General features: G+C 46.9%; 1 long non-coding RNA gene across 1 annotated transcript; it reads right to left on the bottom strand.

Annotated features, from left to right (window-relative positions):
- Positions 1-1,218: 1,218 nt before the first annotated feature.
- LOC131280246 (uncharacterized) lies at positions 1,219-3,297 on the bottom strand. Its single transcript, XR_009187775.2, has 3 exons — positions 3,139-3,297; positions 2,642-2,752; positions 1,219-1,736 (listed from the first exon to the last, which is right to left on the bottom strand). It is a non-coding gene; the product is annotated as an uncharacterized lncRNA (long non-coding RNA).
- Between the last annotated feature and the right edge of the window lie 11,868 nt (positions 3,298-15,165).

Genomic DNA, 15,165 nt, shown 5'->3' with positions numbered 1-15,165 from the left:
TGTGGAATGCCACCAATCCTGCCATGCTCCCTACATGGTCTCCTCCCCAGGTCCTTCCCAGGGATGGGTGCTCCCTGGTAAGACCCGACCAAAGTTAGTGGTCTCCTCTCTCATAATCTGGGGTACTGAGCACTACAAATACCTGTTCCCCAACTCCTCCTGGATTCCCATTTTCCTGACTTGGTGGAAGGAGGTCATGTGTACCTTATCCAGGATGCTGTCGGGAAGCCCTTTGCCACCTCCAAAGCTACTGTCCATGACTTATGTGGTGGTGTGGAGATGTACGTACCCCAGAGAAACATGTTCTTAAACAATCCATTCCTGTCATGTGAACCCATTATAAGTAGGACCTCCTGATGAGGTATCTTCAGGTAAGGAGTATCTCACGGTATTCCTGTAGCCTATTACTGGAGTCCTCTATATGTAGAATGAACCTCGGATAGACAGAGTGAAAGTCACAGAGGGAGAAGCTAGAAGTGAACATCAACATAAAAGAGAAAGGGAGAGAGAGGCCCTGAGAGGCCGGACATGCATTGCCATGTGACAGAGGATCCTGGGACCACTGATCACCGGCAGCCAGCTGTAGACAGACGTCTTTTAGAAGAAAGCATCACCATCATGATGCCTTGATTTGGCCTTTCTCTTTGTATCAAAATCATGGTTAAATAAATTCCCATTGATAAGCCTATTCATTACATGGTATTTATCTGAACAGGCAAGGAAATTAAAATTACTGGAGTGTCCCTAAGGTTGCAGTCACCTCCTAGACCAAGTCTACCAAGACCGGATAGGGTGATGTGGTGTAGAGTGCTGGCCTGGGACGGCAGAGAGGAAGGTCCCAGACACAAGTGAGTGGAGGGGGCTGCAGACTCGTGGACCTGCTGAGAACCCTGGTCCTGGGTTCCCGTCCCTGTTCCCTGACTTTCCTGAGGAAGGAATTTGGGTGAGTCCCTTAGGCTGCCTGAGTCCCAGTTGTGAAATGAGGATAATGACTTCTTGCCAGGTGCTAAGATCTTGCAGGTGCTCAGGTCCGAGCTGGGCCACAGCGACCAAAGGAGACAGAAGCAGATGAGTGGTTCCCAGGTCTGAAAGAGGGGAATGGAGAGTGACTGCCGAGGGCGTGAAGGACTCCTGTTTGGGAAAAAGTACTGTTCTGGAAGAAGATATTGAGGATGATTGCACAGCACCTAATATACCCAAAGACACTGATATGAACAATTGAAAACAGTAATAGCAAATTTAATTCAAGGGTAATTTAACAAGAAAAGTAAACCAAACCATATAAAATGTAAAATAAGAAAAAGAAGACAGAAGACAAGAATATAGTTCCCCTCACAGAAGAGGGGAAGGAAGCCTCCATTTCTTCCTCCAGCAATGTCTGGACCTGAAAATTTGGAGCAGGGTCTGATGCCTGCACTGGCTCAAGCTCATCAGCTGAGTCATTCTGAGTAGGAGATGCTGGAGCCAGAGTTGGTGTTACATCAGGTCTGTATCTCGCCCTGATGTTGCCCCTTCCTCCAGCTCTGGGTAAGCCTCCAAGTCCACAGGTGGTGATTGAGCTGATGCCAGTTCAGTTGTTGCTACAGCTGGTGATGTAGCTGGTTGTAGCTCCAAAGTTGGCTCAAGAGCTGAAATCGGAGGGGGCTCTAGATCATCAGAAGTTGCTCTCTCTGGCACTGGTGCTGGAGCTTCAGATAAAGCTGGCAATGCTGCTGGCACTGGATATGGTCCTAGAGCTGTAAGAGGCAGATTGTTGAGCAGCATGATTACCTTTCTAGTTGACTTCCCAAAGTCAGAAAATATCCCTTTCCTCTGGAGAAGCACACACTCAGAATGCACCCCATGAAGACTTTGCCGACAGAGGACCCCAGGAAGAGAAGTCTGAGGTTCCTCTCTGCTCTTGGCCTAGTCTGTGTATTCCCCCCGTGTTCTTCCCCATGGGCTCTCAGGCAGCTACCCGGGTCCTTCTTAGCATTTGACTTTGACTCAGTTGGCTCCAGATCCTCATGCTGGGCCAATAGAGAACAGGTGTGCTGCTGCAGCTCAGTTGCAGACAACTTCACCTTGTGGGCCACCAACGGCTGACATTCCTGCCAATAGAGGAAATGTGAATTTGTCCCTGGCCCCAGCTGGAGATCGGAAGTGGGAAGGTGTGGGGATTAGTTGTACCACCTCGGCAAGGGCACACTTAAATGATTTCCAAAAGCTCATCTGTTCTTGCTTCAGAGCAAAAATAGCTCTGTCCTTGCTTATCTCTGCATAAGCTGTCTCTTTTCTCGAAGTTAGAAAACAAATTTCTCTTGCATTATCTGCTGCTAGACAGGATCTGAGCATATGAATAAAGTTTCTTGTTCCACAACAAAACATCCTTAAGAAATTTAACTTTAACCACCTCCCTTGGCCAAATCCAAAAATATCATGATATATAAGCAAGAGAAATAAAGCAAACAGGGACTCTCTGCATATATTTTGGTATGCGAGTCTTTAATTCTCGTGGCAGAGAGGGACTGGGGTGGAGTCCTGGATTCCTCTGCAAGTGGGAACTCTGCTTCTCCAGGAAAACCCAAGGAAGGAGCCCAGAGGAGCTTCCAGGGTGGGGTCTTGGCCCTTGGTGAAGAGAATACTCTCCTCCCACTCTCACCTCCATACTTCTCTGGTCTTTGTGGTTGTCATGATGCATCTGTGCCCTGATCAGGGAGGTGGTGTCCTTGACTCTGTCGTCCAGCTCCTCGCTGTCCTCCTGGATGAAGCTCTACAAAGATAGGACCAGACAGCTTGGCCGGTACACATGAGGGCCCTGCCTGGCTCCAGATGATGTGAAGTTCTGCTCCTAGATGAGGCACAGACCCCTCACAGGAGGAAAGAGATGACAGCTGCATGGCTCTGGATCTACATGTGGGCACATGGCTCCACCACCAGGTCTCCACCTCCTGCCCTTCCAGCCATGATCTGGGCACCAAATGAAGAGGCCACCAGGCTCCCATTCCTCACCCACATGCTCCTGCCCAGGGCCTGTCCCCGCTCACTGCCCTCCCCTCTGATCACACATACTGGGAGTGGGAGGTGCTGAGGCAGCCCAGGCAGGACCCCAGGGGATGGGCTGCTCTGTATTCCCCTGCCCTGGGCCCCCTGAGGTACCTTTGGGTTCTTTCGGATAAATGGCCTGAGTCTTAGAGGGTGAAGGCTCAGCCAACACCTGGAGTGTCAAAAAAGGCTCTTGCTCTGGGTTTTCTTAGTGTCAAAGCCTTGGAAAAAGGGTAAACATAGAGGAAACATCTTTTTCTCTTGAAAGTCTATGTCCAGGTGAGCTGCTAGGGGCCTGTCTCTAGAATTAAGGTGCCTGGTTACTGGGGTTCTGAGTTCTGTTGGGCTTTATCTCCAAGGAAGTGATGTCACTTTCTGGGGTCCTCTACCCCAATAGCCTCTCTGACTGGCCAATCGCTCACCCTCCTCTCCCTTATCGTCTCCCTAATTGTGTAAAGTTTCATCAATACATCCGTCCTTGCTGCCCCAGGAAGACCTGGGGAAGTGGAATTAATTTGAGGAGAAAGAACTAGGCTCATACTTGGCACTATTTTTCTACTGGTTCTGTGACCCTCAACAAGTCATTGTGGTTTTCATGGCCATCTTAGTTTCCCTCCTGCACAAAGGGATCATTGTAGAATGTATTTCCTAGAGATGTTATCAGGTGGATATGAGATAACACTATAAAACTCATGGCTTCTTGTCCCATGATGCTAATGCGCAAATACAGAGAAGGACAGATCATAACAAGAAGTGGGAAGCAGCATGGAATCCAACTGAAATCCCCCCAACTTGGGTAGTCAGTGTTTTTGTACTTCCTTCTGGGGATGCTAAAAAGAAACCAGCTTCACATGGGCAGTAGTGCAGAGGGTCTCCCAGGATATAAGGGCCCTCATTTCCAAACCAAAATCCAGGACAGGCGGTGCCTCTCTCTCTGGGTCTCGTTTTCCCAATTGCACACTGAGCAGTTGCATGAGGAACTGCTTGAAGGCACTGTCGCTCAGCAATGAGTGTCCTGGGCTGCCTGACACTGAGAAGGGAGTGGGAAGGACCATGTATCAGGGTCCCACAGGAGCACACAAGGTCCCTGATGAGGGAACATGGTGGGAGGCAGGCCTGTGCCCACATCTGCCCCCGCGGCTCAGGGAAGGCAAATTTAAGACACCCCTGTCTCCTGTCCTTGCACTGGTATCAGTGACCCTGCTTTCTCCTGTGACTCCAGGTGTGGACTGGATTGTTGCCTGGTGAAGTTCTCCACCCTCGAGGTTGAAGGTCCACTCTTCTAGTCCAGCCTTGCAGGAGTCCTGTTATCAGGACCTGGGGAGTATTGAGTTTCCTAAAAGCAGCAATTAATGAGAGAAACTAGCTTCCCTGAGGCTTCAGTGACCTCAGTGAGTATTTACTGGAATTAGTGTTTTCCATCCAAGATGTGTCAAAATGGGAAATAAACAAAGCTCGAAGTAAAGTATGATGTTATAAACTGTCTTTTAAAGTGTTGGGAACAATTTGTTTATAAGCCAATAATTAAAAGGAATGAAATTTTGTGCAAAACTGCATGGTCACAGGGCAAATTAGACTAATGACAATACCCTTCAAAGAGATCTTTTAAATATTATTTTACAGTTAAACTTATTTTGTAAAAGTATGCAAAGTATAAGTAACTATAACTCTCTATGTCTCTCTGTTCAGTGTGTATCTTTATACCTCAGGATGGTAATATCAAATTAACAAATAAAAATTCTTAAAAGAGTGTCTTCAGGATAGAGGAATTCTAATGTTTGCTTTATATCAATGTTTATTTCTAGAACTGAATGACTATTTGATGTGTTGACAAAAGTTCTTAAGAATATGCATGGAGGTATTGTATGTTCAGGGATCATGATGTATGCAACTTACTATCAAGTTTCAGAAAATAGTTACATAATTAGATATATAGATAGACAATGGATGAATAGAGAGACGATAATACAATTACACAACTAATGTGGCAAAATAACAAGTTTGTAAATCTGGGTAAATGAGTACAGCATATGTTGGAGTTCTTGCATTATTTTTGCAAGTGTCCTTAACTTAAAAATTATTTCAAAAAGAAAGTTAAAAAAAAAAAAGAGGAACCGGCCTGTACACATGATGCATCCCAAACTCCTGTCATGGAACAGAAGGAAGACTTGTGAGGACTCTTAATGTCAATAAAGGCATCCATTGGGCAGGGAGAATTTAAGTGAGACTCCTCATGTCTTTGGTTGAGTACCCACCAGCCCAAGTGTGTAAAGAAACTGCCACAACCAGGGAAAGAATCACAAGAGAGCAGCCTGCCAGAGGGCCTAGATACACTCAGAAAACAGGGCAGGTTCTGATTGGAGATCATTTAATCAATAAGTACATATTAAGCATAAAGTCTATACAGGTACTGAGCATAATCATGAGACCAAATCAGACAAAAATCCCTGCCTCATGGTCTCCCATTCTAGAGGAGGAGTCAGACAATGACACTAGACATCAAATGGAGGGAGGGTACATAGCCCCTTCATTATGAACCACTCATGGCTCCAAAGATATGAATGTGTCCTTGCATATTTTATTTTATTTATTTTTTTATTTTTATTTCTCTCCCCTTCCCCCCAAACCCCCTCATTGTCTGCCCTCTGTGTCCATTTCCTACATGTTCTTCTTTTTTTTAATTCATTTTTTTAAAAAATATTACATTCAAAAAATGAGGTCCCATTCAACCCAACCGCCCCACCCCCCACTCCCCCCACAGCAACACTCTGTCCCATCATCATGACACATCCATTGCACCTGGTAAGTACATCTCTGGGCATTGCTGTACCCCATAGTCAATGGTCCACATCATAGCCCACACTCTCCCACCTTCCATCCAGTGGGCCTTGGGGGGATCTACAATGTCCCGTAGTTGTCCGTGAAGTGCCAGCCAGGACAACTCCACGTCCCGAAAACGCCTCCCCATCTCATCTCTTCCTCCCATTCCCCGCACCCAGCAGCCACCATGGCCACCCTTCTCACACCAATGCCACATTTTCTCTGTGGACATTGGATTGGTTGTGTCCATTTCACATCTATGTCAAGTGGGGGCTTAGATTCCACATGGATACTGGATGCACTCCTCCTGCTTTCAGTTGTAGGCACTCTAGCCTCCATGGTGTGGTGGTTGACATTCTTCAACTCCATGTTAGCTGAGTGGGGTAAGTCCAATAAATCAGAGTGTAGGAGCTGAAGTCTGTTGAGGCTCAGGGCCTGGCTATCATATTGTCAGTCCAGAGATTCAAATCCCCTAAATATATCTTAAACCCCAGCACCAACTACAATTCCAGTAAAGTAGCATGAAAGTCTTGTGAAAAGAGATCCCATCTGAGTCCAGTTCCATCACGCAGAAACACCAGCTCCAAAGAAGGGCCATCTGATATGGCAGTGAACCCCATCTGCCATGACCATAGAACCTGTGGGTCTCTTTATCCCTCAAAAGAACCAATACCTGGGGTTATATCTACTTTATCTGTCTCTTAGACTCTGCTCAGTTGTGCATAAGGGCAATCCTTCTGACAACCTCCAGACTCTTTTTTAGAGACTCGTAGCCATATAAACTCATTTCTCCTTTCCATTGTTCTTCTTTTTGTCCGCTTCTATTGTTGTCAGCCGCACGGGAAGCTGTGTCTCTTTTTGTTGTGTCATCTTGCTGTGTCAGCTCTCCATGTGGGCGGCGCCATTCTTGGGCAGGCTGCACTTTCTTTTGCACTGGGTGGCTCTCCTTACGGGGTGCACTCCTTGTGCATGGGGCTCCCGTACGTGGGGGACACCCCTGCATGGCAGGGCACTCTTGCATGCATCAGCACTGCGCGTGGGCCAGCTCCACACGGGTCAAGGAGGCCCGGGGTTTGAACCGCGGACCTCCCATGTGGTAGACGGATGCCCTATCCACTGGGCCAAGTCCACTTCCCTCGCATATTTTAAAGTACAGGCAACCTCCAGGATAACTGTAAACTAAGTGGGCTTTCGGTCAATTAGAAGGGCCAATACCTTTAATAAACTGTGGAGGAATATGAGGGATTGAAGATGGGTGGGGCTGGGCAGAAACCTTTATGGGGGCTTTCCCCTCAAGAAAAAAACAGTGGTTGGGATCAGTGCCCCTTGGGAGCAGAGGGTGGCTGGGGACCTAGGAACAGCCCAAGTGAATGCACCCTGTATGCACTATAACTTGCCCAGCTCTGAAATGGAGAGTCACGATTACCTTCTCTTGCACCTGCTATAATACCTAGAGTTGACTAATGCAGAGCACATGGTTGGTTCTAGAGTCTGGATAGTCATTGGCAGACACAGGAGCTCAAACCCTGCAAGAGGCCATCACTGGGGAGAAAGGGACTCAAAGCCAGGCCCAAGACTCGGCTTCCTATTTAGCCAAGTCTAGCACCAACTCCTCCATCCTGGTTATCTTGTAGGACTGCTACTTGGAGGACAACTGTCAGTCTCCATACAATCCTCATTCAAAGTGGTAGAGGGTTATGTGTAGCTCACCATGATGGTAGGAAGAGCTGGAGCCCTGTGCACACATATCATTGCCTAGTTGAGTATATGGACCAAATTGAGACAGAGCCAGAGGATGAGGTGGCCTGGGGGTTCCTAAGAGGCTGCAGCATGGGTATGTGGGAAAGACACTGATATTGGGCCAGGAATAAAGATGAATCTCACATCAATCATCTGGTAAACCTCTTTATGGGAAGGACCGTGGTAAGTTTCTAGAGCTTGGGCTTCCCTATGGCAAAGGGATATTTTTCCCTTTTGAGAGACACCCTGAAAGCAGTCATATGGGCAAATTTCTTTCCACAGAGACCTGCTCAGAACCACCAGTTTGAAACTTGTGGGGCAGGGAGTCTCTAGGGATTTTTCAAGATATTAGGGGGCCAAAGGGGATGACACAGACCCCCAAAATGCTGAGCTTCTTTATGATGCATCCTTGAAGCCTCCATCCCTCTCCACTGCATCTACCAGTGAGGGAGACAAAGGCAGGATCAGGCAGAGGTCTGAGCTAACTGCCCAAATTGGAAGAGGTCAACAGACTGGCCTAGGAATCCCCAGAGGCTCCCAAGGGAAGGCGCTGGGATAGGTGAGGGGGGCAATATGTGAATGTGAATTTAAGAAAAGGCACGACTACTTCCACTTGCCCACACTGATTAAGGAAGTTGCCTCCTATCCCTGCCTTCCATGGGTGCTGCAACTGAACCTCATTCAACTACTCTTCTCATTAACAAAAGTTTAAGAGGGCCAGGGGACATGAGTGGAAGTTTCGGTTCTTGCCCCGGTTGTGTGGCTGTGACTGGAGCCTCACTTTCCTCATCTGTAAGACAGACAATGCCAGCATCTACATCTTGGCTCTGTTGCCATCAGGTGGGAGGCTTGTGGAGCTCCCTGCAGGGAGAACTGGATGAATGGACTGAATGTTGCTCTCCAGCAATCCGAGGAGCAGAATCTTCTATCCCTCAAAGGGGCTGAACTGGCTGGTCACGGAGTAGGTGACCAGAGATGCAGGTGCTCCCAGTCCCTTTGACACCTACCAGGAAAGATCTGGAAGGCAGGTTCCCCACTCTGCCCTACACCATCAGAACTGGTATGGTATACCCACTTCCCACTCTGACCTGGTGCTGCTTCTGCTGATGCATCCAAACCTCACAGGGGCCTGGAGGCTGGTGCTCTCTTCTGCCCATTTTCCAGGGGAGCTGCTGAGACTTTCTGTTGAAGAAGATTTAATTGGTGACTCAATGTCTTAGATGAGGGCCCTTTTGGAATATATATTTCTCCTTGAATAGGCAAGGGACAGTGTCTTCAATATAAGATAGTGGGAAAAGTAGATGTTTACATGGAAAAAAAATAATTGCGGTGAAACCCTACTTCAAGTAATGTACAAAAATTAACTCAAAATGGAATAACCTAAGGTAAGAGCTAAAACTTAAAAATCATGTAGATGGAAACAGAGGAAAATTTCATGACCTTAGATTTCAAGTGTTTTTTATATATACTTCAAAAGCAGAAGCAAAAAAATAAATAGACAAAATGGACTTCAAGAAAAAATGAAAAAAGATTTTTACGAAAAGACATTATCAAGAAAGCAAAAAGACAACCTATAGAATGGGAGATACTTGTGAATTACATATCTCATAGTGCTTAATTTTTTAGAATCTATTTTTAAAAACTGCTACATTTCACAAAAAGTAGATTTAAAAATCCTATTGAAAATAGGCCAATGACTGAATGAATATTTCTCTGAGGAAGGCATACAAATAGCCAGTAAGGAAAAGAAAAAATGCCCACTATCATCAGCCAAGAGGGAAATAAAAATCAAAGCCAAAGTGAAAGACCACTTCACAACACGAATATGGCATTAATTTTATTTTAAATTTAAAAAGCAAAAAAAGAACATGTTGATGAGGATGCATAGAATTAAAATCCTTGTGGCAGTGGACTTGGCCCAGTGGTTAGGGCGTCCGCCTACCACATGGGAGGTCTGCGGTTCAAACCCCGGGCCTCCTTGACCCGTGTGGAGCTGGCCCATGGGGAGTGCTGATGCGCGCAAGGAGTACCCTGCCACACAGGGGTGTCCCCCACATAGGGGAGCCCCACACGCAAGGAGTACACCCCGTAAGGAGAGCCGCCCAGTGGGAAAGAAAGTGCAGCCTGCCCAGGAATGGCGCCGCACACACGGAGAGCTGACACAACAAGATGATGCAACAAAAAGAAACACAGATTCCCGTGACTCTGACAACAGCAGAAGCAGACAAAGAAGAAGACGCAGCAAACTGACACAGAGAACGGACAACCAGGGTGGGGGTGGGGGAAGAGAAATAAAAAATAAATAAATCTTAAAAAAAAAAAAAAAGCCCTATGGTATTCAAAATATCTTTTTTAAAAAAATCCTTGTACACAGATGGTGGGAATGCAAAATCGTGCAAAGGGCATGGTAAACAGTCAGATATTCTTCAAAATTACATCAGCGAAATATGATATGACTGAACAATTACACCTTTAGGTATATTCCCCAAAGAATGGAAAATGGAGACTCAAACAGACACTTGAACACCAATGTTCACAGCAGCATTATTCACAAGAGCCAAAAGACAGAAGCAACCCAAATGTCCGTCAAGAGATGAATGTCCCAACAATATGCAGTACACACATAAAATGGAATGAAGTTCTTACACATGCAACAACATGGATGAACCTTGAAAATGTTATGCTGAGTGACATAAAGCCAGACACAAGAGTAATATTGAATGATTCCATTTATATGGCATATCTAGAATAGATATGCCATATAGAAAGGGGAGTTGGGATTGTTGAGATGGACAAGAGTCTCATCTACAAGTCAGCTGAAGGAGAAGAAAGGTGACTACCCCCACTTTCTCCCTGACAACGTTCCCCATTCCCTCCCTTCCTGGTCCCAGTGTACATGACTCTGCACCCACAAAAGCAGCTGAGCGGCTCACCTCTAGAAACGAGATTCTAGAAGTCCCTGGATCTGATCACCTACCTAGGGTACACAGTAGGGTCCTAGACATCTGATTATTTCAACCCATAATTCAGGGCATTGCCTGGAAATTCAAACTCATCTCAACCTCCAGCAGCACCACTGTTTCTCTGTCTCCATCACAAGATGGCATGTGCATGCACTTATTATTTCAAGGGTTTACCAGGAAAAGGCTCACTGAATCTCTACAGAAGGCAGAGGGCAACTTCAGCACCAACCTCCTCAGCCTAAACTTGGACCATAGAAACAGATAAAGGTACATCCAGGTGAGCAAGGGCAGGGGCATCCTTTGGTCACTAAGTGTGTCCTCCCTGGACACTGAAATATCATCTTTCACCTGTAGAAAGCTCTGGTCCTCTAGCCAGCATGCCCACCTCGGATAAAAGGAAGGGGGACACCATGGCCCCATGGACATAGCCCCTCATCCCTGGCTGATGATCATGGTCCAAAGATGGGTGGGGGCAGAGGCACAAGGTCCCCACTCAGCCACCTCCAGTTCTGGGAAGCTGTGCTCATAGGGGAACAATTGGACTATGTCACCTTTCTCACTCCAACCCCCCATGGCTCTAACTCCTTCACCTGGCATCAGGTCCCCATGGGATTTGGTCCAGACACAAACCCAGGGGTCCAGTCCCACTAGAACTAGCTTCACCTTGGGGAACCAAGAGCACTTGCCCATCTTAGACACATACCCCCACATGCCTTCTGCAGCGATCCTCCCTCCAGCTTGCACACACACACACACAGCTCAAAAACCATGATGTTCTCACTTTCAAGATTGAGATCACAGTCCACCTACTGGGGGCTCTGGTGCCAAAATGGAAAGCTTATTCCATTTTCAGTTAATTTTGTGGTCTGCCTGACAGGTTCAAAACCCCGCTGGCCCTAGTCCCAGCCCTGTTAGAGACAAGTTAATATGCTGACTTCTCAAAGCCTCAGTTCCCTCCACTGAAAGTGGATGAATGATTCTGACTCTGTAAGTGTGGAGGGGTTAAAGACAGGCAGGAGAGGCCCTCAGTGCCCAGATCCCAGGAGGGTGAACTGGCCAAGGGACCCTCAGCACAGGACTAGGCCACTGAGAAGTAGCACGGAGATCGGGGACAGCTCAAACCAGGATTCTTGTCCCACATTCCGGCTGGGCTCAGCTCCTCATGAAGCCGGGGAAGGGCTGGATTCCTCTAGGTTCTTGGCTACGTCGCCTTGAAGAATTTAAGAACATGCCAGTTTAGTAAGGCCAGAAAAAAGTATTTATTAGACTTCCAGGAAGATCGCAGACTAGAAAGACATGAGACTCTCTTTTCCTCCAGAAAAATAGCTAGAGTGAGGCTGAAATAGCATTTTTCTTTTTGGCATCCCCAGAAGGAAGCAGAGAAATACTGGATATCGGGATGGGGGTTTCAGTTGGTTCCCATGCTGCTTCCCACTCCTTGTTATAATCTGTCCTTCTCTAAGTTGGAACATTAGCAACATGTGAAACCAACCCACAAGTTTGTAGGGTTATCTCATATCCACCTGATGACATACCTAAGAAATACATTGTAGAATGATCTATTTGTGCAGCAGGGAACTTTGGATGGCCTTGAGAGGCACCATGACTTGTCAAGGGTCACAGATGATAGAAAATAGAGCCAAATGGAGCCCAGCTTTCTCTTCAAATTAATTGATATAAGTCAATTAATAAAGATGAAATGAGATTTGTGGTTATGGAGGGCTAAGGAAGATAAGTCTTTCTTTTTGAAGTAAGGAAATGTTCTAAAATTTTTGAGTTGATGAATGTACAACAGTTTGATTATATTAAAAGCCATTGATTATACACTTTGGATTGAAGAGCCAGAAACAGCATCTAGGTACAGTGGGGGAAACATAGAGAGATTGAGAGGTGAGGAATTCTCTTTTTTGTTTGTATGTTATTTCTTCATTATCATTATTATTGAAATAACAAAAATGATCGGGTGATTGAAGTGATGAACATACAACTCTCTTTATAACAAATACCATTGATTGTCCACTTTGAATGAACTATATGCTTTCTTAATATGTATCAATAAAAATGGATTGATTAAAAAGAAATTAATTCCTGACTTTGTCAGGTCTTGCAGGAAGCATTGAGGGATGGGTTGGTGAAACTGTGCAGTTAGGGAGATGACGTGGGAGAGGAGGGTGAGTGATTGGCTGCTCACAAGGGCTATTGGGGAAGAGGACCCCAGGAAGTGACCTCACTTCCTTGGAGATAGAGCCCAACAGACCTCAGAACCCTGGTAACCAGGCACCTGATTCTAGCAACAGCCCCCTAACAGCTCACTTGGACACATACCTTCAAGAGAACAAGATGTTTCCTCTGTGTTTACCTCTTTTCCAAGGTCCTAATTCTAAGAAGTCCCTGACAGAGAGCGTTTTTTGAAGCTCCAGGCATCGGTGGAGACTTCACCCTTGGTCTCTGGCCATTTACAAGCAAGAACCCAAAGGTACCTCAGGGGGCCTAGGGCAGTGGAATGCAGACCAGCCCATCACCTGGGGTCCTGCCTGTGCTGCCTCAGCACCTCCCACTGTGTGTTCAGAGGGAGGGCAGTGAGCGGGGATAGGCCCCAGGCAGGAGCAGGTGGGTGAGGGACGGGAGTCTTGTGGACTCATCATTTCATGCTAAGGTCATGGCCAGAAGGGCGGGAGGTGGGCACCTGCTGGTGGAGCCCATGTTTCCACTTATAAATCCAGAGTCTTGGAGCTGTCATCTCTTTCCTCTTGTGAGGGGTCTGTGCCTCATCTGGGATCAGAACTTCACATGAGCTGGAGCCCCTTGATGATGGCCAGGCAGGGCCCTGATATGTCCTGGCCTGGATGTCAGGTCCTGTCTTTTAGAATTTCACCCAGGATGCCAGTGACAAGCTGGACGAGAGTCAAGGACACCACCTACCTGATCAGGGTGCAGGTGCATGATGCCATCTACAAAGGCCACAGCAGGCTGGAGGTGAAAGTGAGAGGAGAGTGTTCTCCACACCCAGAGCCCAAGACCCCTCCCTGTAAGCTCCCCTGTGTTGCCTCCCTGGGCTTTCCCAGAGGGGTGTCAGTTCCCACTCACAGAGGAATCTGGGGCTCCAACCCAATTCCTCCCACTTCCAGTCCCCAGCGGGGGCCAGCTGCAAAGTCACATTTCCTGTATTGGCAGGAATATCAGCAACTGGTGGCCCATGAGAAGATCAACCTGTCTGCCTCAGAGCTACAGCAACATGCCAGTCCACTACCGATCCAGAATGAGGATCTCGAGCCAACTCAGCCTAAGCCAGAAGTTAAGGGGGACTGGGGTAGGTGCCTGAGAGCTCATGGGGAAGAACATGGGGGAGCACACAGGTTGGGCCAAGAGAAAAAAGGAACCTCAGATTCTCTTCCAGGGGTCCTGTGTCTACCAAGGCTTCCTGGGGCGCATTCTGAGTGTGTGCTTCTCCAGCGCAAAGGGATATTTTCTGGCTTGGCGAAGTCACCTCAAAAGGTTTTGTTCAACAATCTGCCTCATACAGCTCCAGTGCTGGCTCTATCTCCAGCTCCAGCACCAGTGCCAGAGAGAGCAACTCCTTATGATTTAGAGCTCTCTCCACCTCCAGGTCTTGAGCAAAATCTGGAGCCGCAGCCGGCTTCATCATCAGCTGTAGCACCAACTGAACTGGCACCAGCACTCACACCAAGCTTGAACCCTCCTCTCTACCACTCCAGGCTCAGTGCTCAGCACCATGCCACCTCATCCAGTTTTGGCAGAGTTGGTCCAGGAGATGACTGTGGCCTTGGAGACACTCCAGTTATTTTAATTTCCTTGAATGTTTAGACAAATACCATGCAATGAGTAGATTTAAAATAGGAATCTTTTGTGGGTTTTTTAAAAATTTTTTATTATCTTTTTTTTAAGGATACATAGATGACACAAAATGTTACATAAAAAAATTTACTAGGTTCCCATATACCCCCACTCCCGACACCTCACCCCTACTCTTCCCACATCAACAACCTCTTTCATCAGTGTGGCACATTCATTGCATTTGCTGAACATTTTGGAACACTGCTACACAGCATGGATTGTAGTTTACATTGTAGTTTACACACTCTCCCCGCCCATTCAGTGGGTTATGGCAGGATATATAACGTCCTGCATCTTCCCTGCAATATCATTCAGGACAACTCCAAGTCCTGAAAATGCCCCCGTATCACACCTGTTCTTTCCTCTCCATGCCCTCAGCAACTCCCATGGCCACTGTTTCCACATCAATAATAGTACCTTCCATTGTTAGAATCAAAATAATTCTGAGTGAATACCAGTAAGTCCACCCTAATTCATATTTTATTCCTCCATCATGAGGACCCTGGGATGGTGATGCCCACTCCACCTCTAAATTGAGATGGGGCTTAGACCCCACATGGCTGATGGATGGGATTCTCCTTCTAGCATTTGTAGACTCTCTCGGTTCCCTGGTGTGATGGTTGACCATACTCACCTCCCTGATAGCTGACTTGGGTAAGTCCAATGAACCAGAAAGCATGTGTTTGTTGCTGAGGCTCAGGGCCCAGCTGGCACATGGACAGTCCAAATTCAAGTCTCCTGAGCTAAAACCAACCCCAGAGCC

This window comes from Dasypus novemcinctus, chromosome 2 (assembly GCF_030445035.2).
Source record: "Dasypus novemcinctus isolate mDasNov1 chromosome 2, mDasNov1.1.hap2, whole genome shotgun sequence".
Classification (NCBI taxonomy): domain Eukaryota; kingdom Metazoa; phylum Chordata; class Mammalia; order Cingulata; family Dasypodidae; genus Dasypus; species Dasypus novemcinctus.
The sequence above is the reverse complement of the archived record's forward strand: the minus strand, read 5'-3'. Positions and strand labels throughout refer to the sequence as shown.